General features: G+C 45.5%; 1 non-coding gene across 1 annotated transcript; it reads left to right on the top strand.

The window, feature by feature from the left end:
* The first annotated feature begins 56 nt into the window (after positions 1-56).
* On the top strand, positions 57-128 carry TRNAD-GUC (transfer RNA aspartic acid (anticodon GUC)). Its single transcript has one exon. It is a non-coding gene; the product is annotated as a tRNA-Asp (tRNA).
* The last annotated feature ends 12,892 nt before the right edge of the window (positions 129-13,020 follow it).

Below are 13,020 nucleotides of genomic sequence, written 5' to 3'. Positions count from 1 at the left end.
GCTGTGGGCATGCAGAAACCATCTGGGGGCTGCTGGGAAAGTGGTTATCGTACAGTTCCTCGTTAGTATAGTGGTAAGTATCCCCGCCTGTCACGCGGGAGACCGGGGTTCGATTCCCCGACGGGGAGGTACAAAACTTTTCTTTTTTTTTTTCTTCCCCCCCCACCCCCTCCCCGATGTGGCCTCTACCCGAGAGGCAAAAAGCAGTTCTTCGGGAAATCAAAGCTGGTGCCAGGCAGCCGTTGGAAGAGTTACCGCGACTTTAAAACAGGAAGCACAGAAGAAAAACGCAGCCGGGGCCTGGCTGCCTACCTGCTTCAGGCCTGAGGCGGCCTGGGGGCCAGCGGGGCAGCTGCAGGGTTTTACAAGCTCAACTGCTGAACTGAGAGAACGTGTGGGGAAAGTATTTTCATATTTAAATGGCTCAAACAGCTGAACAGGGAGGTTAATTAAGCCTTCCAAAAACATTCACCTTTTTTCTTAAACCAAGATGTCGAAAAAACCCCAGCCTTGCCAAAACCCATGAGGTAGAAACAATGGGAAGAGGGACAGGTCAAACGGACACGGAAGAAGAGGGAAGGTGGAAGGCCGAAGGCCATCTCCTGGCCTGCGGTAACGCAGCCCCTCATTTTAATCCTCAAAGCGAGAACTTCGGAGACCAGGAAGCTCCAAGGCTGCACTGGATCCTGGCCTGAGCCCGTACTTCCAGCCAGCAGGCTGGTGCCGTCTGCTGCACTAGCGAAAAGTACATTGCAAAACAACTGTGAGACTCCAGCATCCCTGCTTGCATTTAGTTAGTATTGTTGGAAATGCTTTTTTAGCGCGTCCGTCCCCCCCCCTTTGGTAATCCTTCTGCCAAAAGGATTTATTTATTTATTAATTAACATTTTAGCACAAGGATACTAAAAGAGATCTCCTCCCTTCTGTGGGAGGTCAGCAGATGCTGAGCAGTAAATGCAATCACCCAAATTTCTCTTTCTCCAAGTCAGGAAAGAGCACCATGGCTGATCACACATAAAAGGCGTAAGGAATTAGGACCCAAGACAAGAGGCCAAGGTACCCAGCCGCAAGGATTGCGGACTGTGTGCCTGGCATTCAGCACGGGAGGAGTGGAGGGCCCTCCTTTGGCCCCAGCTTTGTGCACTCGGGCAGTTTCAATAAGATGAATTTCATGCCCTGACTCAAGCATTAAAAAAAAATTATTCTGTACCATGAGTGACCTCGCATCAGCCACACAAACACAGCAGCAAGCACTCAAGTGAGGACATACACAAGAAAAATTATCTCTGCATAGCAAGAGCCAAGATCCAATTTGACAGCAAAGTTTGGCAACAAAGGGTGATTACTCTTGACAAAACATTGCCAGAAGCCACGGACATGCAATGCTGAATGTAGAACCTAACCTTTGTCACCCTTAGAAACCAGTTCCTGAAAAGGCACATCTTCAGCCCATGCGCACACAGCTGCGGGAGCAGTGCACCAGAAGCTGCAGGGAGCTGCAGGCGCAGGAGGGATGCAAGGCTTGAGATACAGTGCAAGACCAAGAGGTGCTTTCCGTGGGCTCACCAGCTAGTGGCAAAGCCCATGGGCCTCCCAAGAGCATACCACTGCCCCAGCTGTCCCATCTGGATGTGACCCTGAGATGGGAATGTGAGAAGCACATGAAGAAGAAGGGATGTGACATGGAGCATCATCCACAGTGACACCCTGGAGCTTTGTGTAAACCAGCTGGACTAGAGCCACATGCAGACAAACCCAGATAAACCCAGACAGGAGAGGAAGGGAGTTTCAGTGGGTCTATTGCTGCGTGTATTATAGAAAGAAGAAAAAATAACGCCAACATTTTTCCTTTTGCAATTTCTGAATTTCCTCTCATGCCCACTTCCCTTTCTCAAAATCCACATACATATGTCATCAGAAACACAAGGTAACTGATTTTGTTTAGTAGGCAGTTTATTTCAAAACAGAGGATGGACCATAAAATAAGATGTAAGAACCGTTTAGTAGTTCATATGTGTTGGCATCCAGTCAGACAATTTCCGCTGTCATAAAACAATAAAGGATTATAAAAGCAATTCATTGAAAACAGAAATATGCTGACAGTGCTTTGCAGGCATAAAAAAAAGTCTTGCAAGCAACTCCATACCTGCTTCGTCGAGGTTCCTGTTTTCACATTAAGCTTTCACAGTCCACAAGCAAACAACCCAAGAGGCAAAGTTTTGCTATAGATGTGCAGCTTCTAGAGTCCTGGGAAGTCATTCTCATTTGTGCGTGGGCAAAGGTAAAAGGAAGAGGAACAAGGAGCTCAGGGCATTGAGCAAGGTTTTTCAAGGTCAGCCTTTCTCCCCCTGCGGGGTACTTTGTTCTCACCTAAGTCTCCCCCAGGTCAGCTCAACCTCTTTCCCCTCTCCTGCGGTACAGAACCCTTCCCACGCACCCCCACGGTGCTGTCGCACTCCACCTGGCACCGTGGAGCCAGCACTGCTGGAATGCCAGCAGCAATGCCGGCAAGCCCAGCCGCAGCTGCCTGCACTGCCTCGGACCTCCATCAGAATTCCGGTGCGGTCCAGGCTGGCTTCCCCATGGGCAAAGTCCACAGGAGGCACAAGGTGAGGGAGCACCGGCAGGAAGCCTCCTGCAGTGTTTGCAGAAGGAAAGTTTGAATGAAGGCTGGCACTAATGAAATCTGAAGGAGCAAACACTGCTGTATTGCTAGTAGAAATCTTGCCCTGATTTCTTCTTCAAATGCCTATTGAATTTTCCACGTACACCTTTCATCCGCATCTCTTTTGATGCTTCTAGTCATCCCACTCGGCTTGCCACCACGTGTGTGTTTTATTATCCTCACCTTATCAAAAGCTCAGGGAGAGCTGGTATCAGCCTTATGGCTGGGAGAGAAAGCTGTGGCCAAAGCAGCAAGACAAGAGCAGGCTGGAAAGTAAACTACCGCTTGCGGCCTTGCTGATCGCGCAGCGTGGTAGCAAAGCAGCGCTGAGGGGAGGTCTGGGCTGGAGGTTTAGCCTGAGCATGTTAACAGCATCTTGTTAAAGCATCTTGTTTGAGCATGTTCTAGCCCTGGGTACTGTGTAACTCTGTGTGTTCTGTCCTCTGTGTGTTGTATCCATATGTGTATTTAACTAAGTGTGTTTTATGTATGCTTAACTCTGCCAAACGTTTTAATTAACCTTTGTCAAGAAGATTTTTGGAAGGCAAAAGATTGCTTGCAAACGTTGGAAACTGCTTTATGTCGTTAGTAATGACAAAACGCAAACTTATGAGTACTGAGAATCTTGGAATTTTTATGTTGGTTACTCTAAGGGCAAGGAAAAGAAGAGAGGACCCTCTTAAACTGAATAACTATGGCAATAAATTCGTGTTTTAAGCCTAGTTAAAAATAAGTTCTCGGCAATTATTCTAGGCAGTCCCAATGGAGAAGCTTAAACAGAACCAGCTACTGACAATACGCTAATTGTGTTCTCACTTAGAAGGAAACTAATCAATAAATAGGGAGATCAGGTAGAGCAGAGTAAAAAATGTCGCTGTAAGTGTTCAGCAAGGGCTAATAGCAGGAATAGACAATGGCAAGTTGTTCAAGCTTTCTTGCAGGTCAGGACATCCAACGTAAGCATGATGAACTGGCAATTTAGGAGGATACAAGCCCTCTACTCCACCTTGATTCTTCTACAGAGACTCCTGGTGCTAAACCTTTTGGCTGGTAAGAGGAGAAGGGAATGTGGTTGCCCCTCGGAAGGTGCTGAAACAATTTGCACCAGTAGCTGCTATATGCTTCCGATCCCTACACATGGTGAACCAGCTGATCATATAAATAAAAAAAGTATCCTGGAAGAATTTAATCTTCATTTGAGAAGTTTTAGTCTGTCGTCGGTAGTATCCACTGTCGGCCCTGAAGACCCCAACAAGCTCTGCAGTCTTCTCCCCGCACTGAGGGATGCCGGTGCCCCCAACTAGCTCTGTGATGGCGCCAGCCTTGGATCAGCTCCTGGGAAAAGAGCTGCGTGGGGATGACAGCTGGGCCGTGGCTGTCCCTGGTCACTGCTGCCATCCCTGCCCTGCTCGCCTTGTGCGGGTGCTGCGGGGCTGTGCCCTTGTCGGTGGCAGCACGGCCCTGCCAGCCCCCGAGGAGCAGCCCGCTCCTGCGGCTCCCTGGCACACCAGCCGTCGCGGAGCAGGATGCGGGTCTGTGAGCACAGCGTGCCACCAAGGAGCTGGCGATTGAGTCCTTTCATTGAAAATTTCCAATGTCTTTACACAGGTCTGGGTCTTCAGGTGCTGCACGTTGCTGCAGCCCCACTTGGGTCAATGGAGCGACACTAATCTAAGCCAGATGGGACGCCGACCTACCCACCAATTAAAAAAATACCCAGGCCACCATCAGGCATTTGATCCCAATGCATGCTGTGGTTTTATGACTCCTCCAGACTAGCCTGGCATCTTTCCACGTTAGCTTATAATAAGGGTAAATTAGATGTCCACTTTTTCTCCAGTAGCTCTTAACATATTGAGCACTTAATACTCGAGCATAATGATTTACAAGGAACTGTTCAGTTTTGTACATGAACAACCAGTAATGGGTCCAGTTTCCTGGGACAGATAGGGTGGAAAATATTTTAAAGCACTATCTTTTTAATAGTTTGTCCTGCATTTATTTTTGATCAGCTTTAGAGCATCTATTCTATTTCTTTTTTTCTGAGAAATACAGTTTCTCAGTCCTGTCTTCCCTGCAGAAGCCAACAACTGTTTCATACAGCTGTATTTCTACATGTCAGATGGTCTGTCAAATATAATTTCCATCATCCTTCTTTTCATTTGGAGGGAATCTGTTTTGTAATTTTTTCGGTTCCTCCTTTCTTCTGATTTTTAAAATACTTTTGCACAGGCAGTCATTTTTTGTTTTTTAACTTCCATGTTGCTAGACATGCACACAGCTTACACCACCAGAATGATTAGCCTCAGCTTTTATGTGTTATGTTTAAGTTACCATAGAGACCTGATGTTCAGAGTCACTCATATTATTTCAAAATTAAAGCACCCCAAAATCACAATACACATGTGAAAATGTTAACCTACAACTTTGGGATACACTATTAAGTAACTAACTTGAAAATTGCCACTTGAACTGCCCGTATTTGCATTTCTACACATTTAGAACACAATTAATTTTTACCACTTCAAGGTCTGCAGTGTGTTTTCTTCTCCAGATGATGTTATTTAACTGTATGCAGAGATCTGGCAACCTCGGGGTGTCATCATGACAGGCTCAGGTAAGGACAATTCCTGCCTCAAAAACAAAAATCCAGATGATGCACAGTTAACTCTTCTGTTAATTTGATGCTAAACGTCTGTTACACCACTTAGCCTGCTCAGCATTTTGTTTTTTCTCAAATATTTTCTTTGTTAAAGCTTTTGAAATCTCCTAGATGGCAACACTTCCTCTTTCTGGTCATATTATTGACATTTACGAAGAGTGGGTTGCAGCATCCTTCTCCATCTGAGAAACCTAGCACACACAAAACTTTATTATACAGACAGAAGCAGTATATGAAGAAATAATCTATGTTTTCTATGTATCTATAGCTATTATTAGCTTCATAATCTTCTCAATGATCAATTTTAAAACCATCTGCTTCTGGGTGATTGGGTCCTTTCTGTTCTATGAGGTACCAAACAAACAAGCTCACACTAAAGCATCCAAGAATCGGCATTGAAACAAAAGGGATGGTATACATGTTTCACACAAAGCGTGTTCATAAGCGCTTTGCTTGAACAGGATGCAGATGCTCATCTTCTTGCAGAATAAACTCCACGATGACAAAAGGGATTTTTGTCTCTGTTATTTAAAGGTTTCCAAGATGAGATTTCATGTTTGTTTTCATAGGGTTCAGCTTTAAGTGACCTTTTCCCTGGAGATCAGTACAAACTGACCTCTGGATAAACTCGGGGTATTGTTTTAGGGATAGGAGTGCTATTGAATTGCGCCTAGATCTGGTGCAGACTTTCACCAACAGATGCACAGAAATGCATCCATCTCCTCCCACTTCCACACGAGGCAATGGCTTCTGGTCAGTGTAACATGCAGTAATTAGGCTGCTTACGAGCTCATTGTCAGGCCAATAGTCTACATCTGTAGATTTCCCTTAGCTAGACTTGATTTTTTTTTTAGTTAGATTTGCTTCTTTGAGCCTTTTTTTGATTCTTCAGGGAGATGGTGCAGAGCTTTTGCAGGTAATTATCTGGATATTTGTCCCTCATGTCCAAGTTCAGAGCAGGAATGCAAACCAGAGCAAGAACACCAGTAGAAATGAAATAATTGTGCAGGAAAATACCATATTACTCAAAGGCTTCGGCAAAAAGTCTCATGCATCTCAACTACGGATGTCTTTACTCAAGAATGGGAGCAGAAAAGAGATATTTAGTAAACAGCAAAAGGTTCTATTACAATTTTGGAAGAAAAACTTAGTCATGTGCTTTCCTCTTTTCAGTCAGCATGACAGTATCTCTCTGTATAATTTTTGAGGTTGTAGAAGGCTTGCTTATTTCTTCTGCCTGGTTTACTACATTCACATCATCTGCAGTGTTCTGCTGTTAACGCAGCACCAACCAATGGAAAATTTCACAAACCATTTGATTTTATGTTTCTGCTCCCTCTTATGTGTAGACCTGGAGTGTGATCTGAAGCCTTGGCATTAGAGCAATGTTTGTATTACTACACGTGCTTACGTGGCGTTGCCAGTCCCTCCAAATTTCAAAGGCTTTGTGTCTGGCACAGAAGAATCTCATGTTTTTAAATCAGAATTTGCCTCTGTGACCCTTCTGCTAGGCTTTGCCTGGCAGCAGTATTGGCTTCAACTTGTAGAGGTCAAGCTGGGAAAATGGAGTTATTCCATGCCAGTACTTAACAAACTCTGCTTTTTCACAATAAGCAATGAAAGAGGTTTAATCAAACAATACTTTATTATAGAGGAGAAAAAAAAAGAGAAAGGAAGAAAAAGAATTATCAAAAGAGCCGAAGAGAAATGCTTTCTCCAAAGTCACTGGATGATAATGTGAGTCTTCATCACTCCTCAGTGAAGGGCTGTGAGGGTGTGAACAGCAACTTCTTGTTCACAGTTTGTTGTCCTCTTTATTTCTCAAACCCAGGTATACCTTCACTTATCCTCATTTAGGCTACTGGTTAACAAGTCCCACCCTTTACTCTGCAGTGACGAGCTGCTCCCCACAATGCTCTTCATTAGTCATCTCTGCTATTCCTTTGCCCCAGAGATCTCAGCTCCTTTGCAGGAATACCCACAAAGCCCACACAGTGTTCTTGCCATAAAGGGAAGACTCCCTAAGTAGATGTACTAGCAGACTTCCCCCTTTGTCTGTAATGGGGATGCCCCAAGCCTGAGAACAACTGGAGATGATTACCACAGGCGTAATCAGCTTTTCACAACACAGGCAGTAACTTTCTTATTTCTGTCATAGTTGTTTTTTGTCATGGCTGTTTCACAAGAGGGAAGTGCCTTCCTGCCTCTCCCGCAACTTATTGCATAATATGCAACATAACACGCAAACTGGTTAAGTCTGCTATTCAGGTGGCACTCTCTTCACTAAAAACCTATGGAGCACCCCATCCATCTGGGTCTCCATGCCTGTGGTGCTCTCAGCAGAGGGACTGATCTTCTCCTCTTGGCCCACCATGCGTAACCTCAGCCAAGTGATGTTGCTACACCAGGATGCCTTTAGCCCTGCCCTTTCTGTGCAGGGATAGCTCCAAAACTGTGAAGCAGGACCTTCTTGGGAAAGGCCACGCACCCAGAGGAGAGGGCTCCTGTGTGGGTTTGTGCAGAACCGTTCTGGGCCATGAACTGCAGACCTTTCCCCCTCTCCCCCTTGGCTTCCCTGCTGAAATAGGTGGGACACATCCCCAGCCCAAGGGAAAGCCTTGCGGCTGCATCCTTACTGCCTGAGTCTGGTTGAGTTCAGATGGCCAAGGGCTGACTGAGATGATTTTTCATTGCACTCAGCACATGACCTGAAGGAAGGTCTTTGCTGAGTTGTCTAGGACCATCTTCAGCAGAGAAAAAGGTTCAAGAAAGCCCAAGAGATCAGAGCTGAAAACTCCGGCTGACCAAGAATAGCATCGAGGTACAGGCAGGGCCTCAGGCATGTTAAGAAATACTGCTTGTAACTGGTGGGACTCCTCTGAAGAGTGGGATTCTCTCATCCTGAGCACTCACCAGGATGCTCAGGCAGACACTGCACAGCCTGGGCTGAAGAAATAGCATAGATGGCTCTCTTTAGCAGAAGCTGGTGTCATTTTGGCTCAAATGGTCTCACTAAGGGGAAATAATAAATTTGAGAGACCTCTTCAGAAGACTTGCTCAAATACATTTATTTCGTAAGTAAGTGCCTGACTTCTGCAGGTCTCTGGCTGAAGTCCCGGGCAACCCATTTAGCTGTCTGGGATCTGGTTTCAGGCACTCCAGGGTGGCCAAGGGGCCTGCGTCCCCTCCGTAGCTCTGGGAATTGGGATGCCTCAGGACCAGTGGTGAGACCTTCCTTCGCCCATGCCCTCTGTGAGCCAGGAGAGCGAACAGTCAGCAAAGAAGGATTTAGGCTTTTGTGAGGAATACAGCACACACCCCAGCTCCCCAGACTGGCACCTTTCACCCTCCTGCCCCCTGTTAGCCAGGGCTGGGCTGTGGGGAGCACTGTGTGGGGCTGGCAGGGGATACCCCAGCCACCCTCCAGGGAGCCCACAGCCCCACTGAGCATTGGCCATCCCCACCGACGTGGGTCTCAGAAGCAGTGCAGACAGCCCACAGGTGATCTTGTGCCAAAACCAGGTATAACAGCTTAAAGCCTCCCCAGCATCCCTCCCCTCCTGCTTTTTATGAAGCACAGCACACAGCCTTCTCAACGTCATTCTGCTCCCAGAATATAAAAAGGACTATTTCTACTGGGAGTCAATAGATTTCTCTTTTCAGTGGTGGGTTTTTTTTTCCTTTTTTTTTTTTTTCTTTTTTTTTTTTCCTGGCTGATTCCTCTCATTAGCTTACCAGCACCTCCTGGAAGGGTGAATTTTACACCAATGTGTGGGCTGTCAGAGAGAGGCTAAAGGTCTACCAAACACCTCAAAGAAATTAATAAACAAGCAGGCACAGACATGCTGGGCAGCCTCTGTTTCCTCTGGGGCAGCAACGTATGTCTTACCAACAGGAAATCCTGCATATGACCTTTCACAATGCACAGCCTCGCTCCCAAAATTTATTAGAAGTAAGCAGCTACACCCACTTTTGACTTCAGCTTGCATTTAATGTATGATTGCACCCCATGCCTATTCCCAGCTGGCAGCAAACCTCAAACCATGGGGCGAATCCTCGTGCACACAAAGAGGCTCTGGAAGTTAAATTGCCCTTCTGGGACTCGCGCCCACTGGCAGGTGAGACTTTCCAGCTGTCAGTCCAGCTCACAGGGCACACAGTGCTTGCCCTTCTTACACTGCCAATATCCAGCAGGATTCCCCCCCCTCCCCGATTTTCCTCCAGTTAAGGTCTGGAGCACTCTGAGTGTCTGAGACAGTCCGATGAGGGAAGTATTAATCCAGTCTTGCTTTTAAATAAATACTTCCTACCAAACCCTAAAAAGGAGAAAGCAATATTGCCAGACAAATACACAAAACAATGCAAGAGGCTTGGCTGGACATATTTACTTTTGTTGCTAAAATATGTAGCTGGACAATAGCCATGGCAGGCTTCATCCCAAGTAATATGAAACAGGTTGTATGTTTATGTGAAGACATTGATAAAAGCTCAGGGAATGTATTTTTAAACATTTTTTAATATAGATGTCTATAAAATCACAAGTGGTCTGGAGAAGATGAACTGGGAATGGTTATTTATTGTTCCTCATAAAAGGAGAACTAGGAGGCACACAATGAAATTTTTGGCAAGCAAGCAAGCAAAAGAAAGCACTTTTTCATGCAGTTAAATGAGTTAAAGGCAGCCATGTAAACTATGAAACTCATTGTCACAGGATGTTGTGGACACTGGGAGTATAAACAGGTTCAAAAGAGTTAAACAGTCATGAAGCCTAGATCTGACAGTGCCTTTAAAACATTTTTGAGTGGATGCAGCTTCCAACTCCTGAAATCTGTAAAGTGAAGATTTCTATAACCTGGGAGATTATACCGGGGAAAAATCACTCCATACTTGATCTTTCTTATGCTGTTCTCCTTAAACAGGGAGAAGATACTGAGTGAGGTGGGCCCTTGGTTTGGTCTGCTTCTGGAGGCTCTTAATCAATTGTGTTCTTAATTAGATATATTGGTTTTGTCCCTGGCAGACGGTACGTCCTATGAGGTGCTCGTTCGGACTCAGAAGTGTAGTGTCTGGCTGGAAGGACACAGGGGTGCTCAGCATGGGTCTTGTCACAGACACTGACTGGTATTTCAGAGAATGTTGTGCACGTCCAGGGTCTGCCACAGATTCCTCGTGTGGCTCATCTAGAAATTTTTGCTAAATGAGAGTAGTTTCCCCTTTGTCTATGTTGTGATTTTGACTACAAAGCTTTGTGGGGAAGGCGTATGGACTATATGCAGAACCTAGCATCATGGGGCCTCTGAAGCCTCTTTGGATACAACTAATTTAAGAAGCAAGACAACCTTGAAAGGAAAGAAACCATTCTAGTTTCCTCCCCTGATGGGGGGAGGGTAGAAGGTAGGAAGAGAAGACTATTACCACAGGGCCCTCACACTTCGTTAGGTCGGTGTTGCTTTCCCAACGGTACGGAAGCGGTTCCCACATTAGAGAAATGAGTCTGCACAGTTTCAGGCCAAAATGAGCTCGTTGGCAGCAGTTAGCGTGACAGAGCTCTTGCCCATCAGCAAAGATTACAAATATTTTTAATTCCACATTGTGACTCACATTCTGTCCTTCAGTCGCTTGTTTATGTTGCTAAGTAAATATCGGTTACAAGAGGAAATTTTTTACCTTGAATTTCCAAAGAATTCTTGTTTTTTGAAGGTATTGAATTAATTGCCAGTTGCAGTCTGGGAATTCATCCCCCTGCCCCGGCCACTGTGCTCAGGGGGCTGGAGCTCTCCCAGCCTTCAGGGAGTGGGGTCAGGCAGCGGTGCCACAAGCCAAAGACTTACAGGGTTTGCTTGAGGTTTTGTTGGGAAGCCAAGCTTGCGCAGACCTAATCTGGCTGATCTAGACATTTTGGCCATTGTTTCCAGTTTATGATGAAACATAACATGAACAGTTATTTAACTCCATGAAAATTGCCCAGTGGGGATTACTGGTTGTCCCCATAATGGTGACCAGTTAACAAATACTGCTGCAATTTCCAAAATGCTTTTCCTAATAGTGGTTTTGTACTAACAGTGTTTAACTCCCTGTAGTACAGTCTCATCTCATGGGGAAGCTGTAGAACGTTGTGGTACATGAGACAGAGAAGAGACAACACAATTCAAGCTATGTTTTCCCCGTGAAACAAAACTAGCCATGTTAACCCCATTCATTTTGGGCCCTGTGAATCCACAACTGGACTAGTGGTCTGTTGAACAAGTGCAGATGACGTGAAGCCAAGTTGCACCATGTGCAGGCTGATCGTCCATGGGGAGCAGCAGCAAAGGCTCAGTCCCAGCCACGAGTGGAGGATGAGCCAAGAAGCAAGGCAAGCGAGGCACCCTGAAGGCCAGGTGAGAGCCTTGTTTTGCAGTGTTGGGGCTGAACGTACCCAGAAGTTGAACCTCAATATTAAGAGCCTGAAACCAAACCATTCCAGAAATGGCAGAGGCTTTTGGGATCTGCCTAGTCTCATCCAGTACCACTCTGTCTGCTGCAGTAGCCCAGCTTGTTACCCAGGAAGATCCTTTTGTAGGAGTAGCCTGGGAACCCTGAAGAAGGAAATACTGCATTTGCAATATTAGACCAGACTTTCTAGACTTACCTCCTCAGAAATCTACTGCTGTGGAGTGGTGACACCTAATGGTAGCGACACAAAGCAAGACACAATGCGGATACAGCAGTGGTGCAAATAAGCTAAAAGAACTGTGTCACTCTTCATGGATATGAAGTAAATGTTGGGATATCATATATGACTTACACCTCCAACTGTGTGGAATTTTAATGCAATGTCTCCTTTTCAGTCTTCACTATCTCAATGTAACATATTATTAAGATTTGCTCATGGAGACTTCATTTAATGTTCTGATATTATCCTAGCCCTTTCCCCCTCCTGTGTTATCCTCTGCTCTGCTGACTCTGGCCTACCCTTTTTATTAAACCCTGCAATTTGTAGCTTGTCTTAGAGCAGCTTGTTCAGATTAGACTTGCCTAGGGGCTAGTTTAAATTGCTCACATGACTTCTTGTAAGAAACATTACACACATGTTAAATTCATGAGCCAAAGTAGGCTTGTGTGTGGAGTGCTCTGCATTTCCCTTTGCCCTTTCCAGGTGGCTTTTTCCTCATCTTTCCACACCTTTCCTACATTCCCCTTTGCCTCTCCCCACCCCCCTTCCATGCCTTTGTATGGAAACAAAGAGAATCTCATCTCTGTACAGCAAGATACAGCAATCCAGTCTGACTATTTAAATATTCAGAATTGGAATCTGCCCCTATAAAACCCATTTGTAGATAATTGTAATACAGTATGCAAACATAGCTGAAGTGTGGAAAGAGAGCAGAGGAGTGAGCCATTCACATATCCAGTGCGTTAATCCACAAAGGAGGCATTTTTGCCTCTGGTTCTGGAAAGCACAAAGCAAGAGTAGTTGTTCCCACTTAAATTTTGTTTCAGATTGCCCTATATTGCTCTCAGTGCAGAGAATAGCAGCTTTCTGCAGTCCTACTCTCAGTATGACCCCAAAGTGTCTTCCAGAGCTGAGAGCAGGACTCCTGCCACTTTGATTACTGGGGTACCTTTCCTGCAAAGAGCATCCCTGGAGGGTCACAAACACCCACTTATGGCTCTGTTACTCTGCTATGTCAGGAATACAGTCGTCTTCTAA

Source organism: Gymnogyps californianus, chromosome 1 (genome assembly GCF_018139145.2).
Source record: "Gymnogyps californianus isolate 813 chromosome 1, ASM1813914v2, whole genome shotgun sequence".
Lineage (NCBI taxonomy): Eukaryota > Metazoa > Chordata > Aves > Accipitriformes > Cathartidae > Gymnogyps > Gymnogyps californianus.
Note: the sequence above shows the minus strand (reverse complement) of the source record. Positions and strands in the feature narration are given on the sequence as shown.